Raw genomic sequence first — 2974 nt, 5'->3', positions numbered from 1 at the left:
GATTGTGTGTGTCTGTGTCTATGATTCTATGAAGTTAGCTGATATAATTAAGCCACATGATCACATGAGCACCAAATTGTTAATCCCCATCAATCTTATGATTCAAAGTGTGACAATCCCAAGTTGAAATATTTGATTTTGATTTGATAGACAAGTTGTTGTAAATATCTTTGGAATATTCCGTACTTCCGTTACGTAGAATTTTGTCATCCGGACTATGTTTAGTGTTCGTATTGATGTATATTTGGTAATCCAATAGCTTGTATTTAGGATGTGCACTTATGTATGTTGTTCTAAACTGAAAAATTTGAAAATTTAAATGATTATGTATTTATGTCATATGAGAATAGAAGATTACGAAAGGAATATAATGGAAAAGATACCAATGAACACGTTATTAACTTGCGACATCGATTGAGATGTTGAATTATAACGTGGATCCTCTGTTTTTGCATGTTCCACATTGATCCGGTCCTAATTTAATAAAACGTTTTCACCTTCATTGCTGTTTCTTTTTGGTCTCTTCTGCGATTTGGATACTATAACTTATATGTATATAAATGTATATAAATATATAATATATTACTTATATACAAATATTTACTACTGAACTTCTTAAGATTCTATAACTTACGATATGCATGCGAAAGATAAAAAAAGATGTCGACTAGTGTTCAATTTATTTTTGGTGCTATAACTATCGTTTTATTGGAATAGAAAAACACCGGATTACCTGAGTTCAAAGAATAACAATTTAACAATTAAAACAATAGACGAAAATAGCATAATATATATTAAACTTCGCAATAAAATATTAAATAGTAGTTTACTTTTTAATAATAACTATGATAATACTAATAAAACAAATTTTTATTAATATAAACTTTTAGCAGTTAATGAACTCAACATCACGACGATCAGATTTCAACACATCTTAATGAAGTTTTTTGAGTTAATTTTTCCTGTTTTTATATTTTGTTTCATCCATATAAGTTAAGTTTTAAATAACAACAATTTATGAGATTCGATTTTGTTTTTTCGTTTATAAACAAAAATTATTTGGTTTAACGATTAAATTTTTGTCTTTGCTAAAAATAGATTGTTGATGAATTTAATATCAATAGCATCTGATTGATTTGCAGAATTTTGGCAAATTCTTCCATTATAAATATTAGTAAATATTTGGACAATAACCATAATAACAATAATAAATATTTATCTTTGATATAATTTCTCAAAGATTTAACATTAAAGCACTTAAATTGGTCAATTTATGATAGATTTTGGCATAATTTTCTTTATTTTAAATTTATTTATATATATTTAAATATCTTATCCTTTTTTATTGGTGCAACCTTTGAATATCTTATCCTATTTAAATTTAATTTTAAGACAACAAAAGTTTTGATATTGGGTTCTTATTTCTTTTTGTTCTGTTGATAAAATATTTACTTTTTTAGTTTTAATGGTTGAAACCTCATTTTTAAGTAATAAACAGTAAATTGCTAACAGACTAATAAGTTTTTCAGTATATTAGGTTAGTTAATAAACCATTTACACAAGCTTATGGAGTAATATTTTGTTTTATTAACCAATATATTGTAAAGGTTCATCCATGCAAAATAGAAAAATAAAATTTGTTTTTTCCTAATAAATTTGAAAAAGAACAAATGACTAAAAAAAAGGTCAAACTTTTACAAGAAAGTGACAGACGACCCGACCACTTTTCTTATCAACACAATACAATACAATTGGGATCAATGTAACTTTCATACATTTAAAGTTTTCGTAAAAGAAAAAAACCAAAATGTTAGTCGTAATCCATGTTGCAATAGAAGGACCCCCCTCTTAAACCTTATCATCCTCTAAAATCTACTCATACACGAGTCATGACAATGATTTTAAAAAAAATTAAAATTCAGATAGTATTGTTTTTTTTCCCCATATCTTGTAAAACTTTTTGATAATACAAAGAAGGCTTAGAATTTTTTATTAGTCTAAATGAGTTTTCTATATAAAGTTTGGAAAACCATTACAAACTCTCTTCGTAAATCGCTCTCCTCCTCATATTTTTAGCCGCCAGAAGAAAACTGAATGTAAAATTTTCACTTTCCCGAGACAAAAGAAAAAAAGCTAATCCCGGCGGTGAGAATTTTCTCGGCAGATTCTCCCTCTCTTGGGAACCGATCTCATATATATATATATATATATATATTTTTGCATAGTAATAATAATTGTAAAAAAAAACAATTTTTCTTTTTGTCTTTATTGTAGATTCCATGACCGGAGGTTTTGTCTGAAAAATATATATTTTTTTAAAAAAAAAAAATCTCTAAACTTGGCAAAAATCATTCAAACGAGTCCAAATCAAAATCACACCAATTTCAACGCCTCTTCTTCTTCTTCTGAATTATATATATTGGAGAGACTAAAGGCAAAGAAGAAAGCTTTCTCATTTCCTCGTAATTGCCGTAGAATTCTACTAAAGGTGAGACCTTTTCTTTTCCCAGAAAGTGAAGCTATCTTCTTTTTGTTTGTAAATCTCTTTTGCTCTGCTCTTCTAACTGAGGAAACTTAAAAAAAGCAAATCTTTTTTTCTTTTTTTTCTATTCCCTTTCTACGGTACTGTATATTTTCATTACCATTTGATGAGTTTGTGTTTAGAGTTTTTTTTTAGTCTAATTGAGTTAAAAAAAAATTATGGGGTTGTATTACACTTAACATTTTGTGAATTGGTGAAGATTTAGATCTGGATTTGGAATATATTCTTTTTGTTTATATGGTTTGACTGAAAGTTTAGAAACTTTAAAATAGGGAATCACTGTATTTGATTTGAAATTTTTTTGGTTGGTGTGTGTTTTAGGGTTGGTTGAACAATGAAGGGAGCGACACTCGTTGCTCTCGCCGCCACTATCGGCAATTTCTTGCAAGGATGGGACAATGCCACCATTGCTGGTTTGTCTCTTTTTTTTTT

At 27.6% G+C, this 2974-nt stretch overlaps 1 long non-coding RNA gene across 1 annotated transcript; it reads left to right on the top strand.

The window, feature by feature from the left end:
- On the top strand, positions 1939-2953 carry LOC109128916. Its single transcript, XR_002035262.1, has 3 exons — positions 1939-2145; positions 2275-2488; positions 2864-2953. It is a non-coding gene; the product is annotated as an uncharacterized LOC109128916 (long non-coding RNA).

Source organism: Camelina sativa, chromosome 14 (genome assembly GCF_000633955.1).
Source record: "Camelina sativa cultivar DH55 chromosome 14, Cs, whole genome shotgun sequence".
Lineage (NCBI taxonomy): Eukaryota > Viridiplantae > Streptophyta > Magnoliopsida > Brassicales > Brassicaceae > Camelina > Camelina sativa.
The sequence above is the reverse complement of the archived record's forward strand: the minus strand, read 5'-3'. Positions and strand labels throughout refer to the sequence as shown.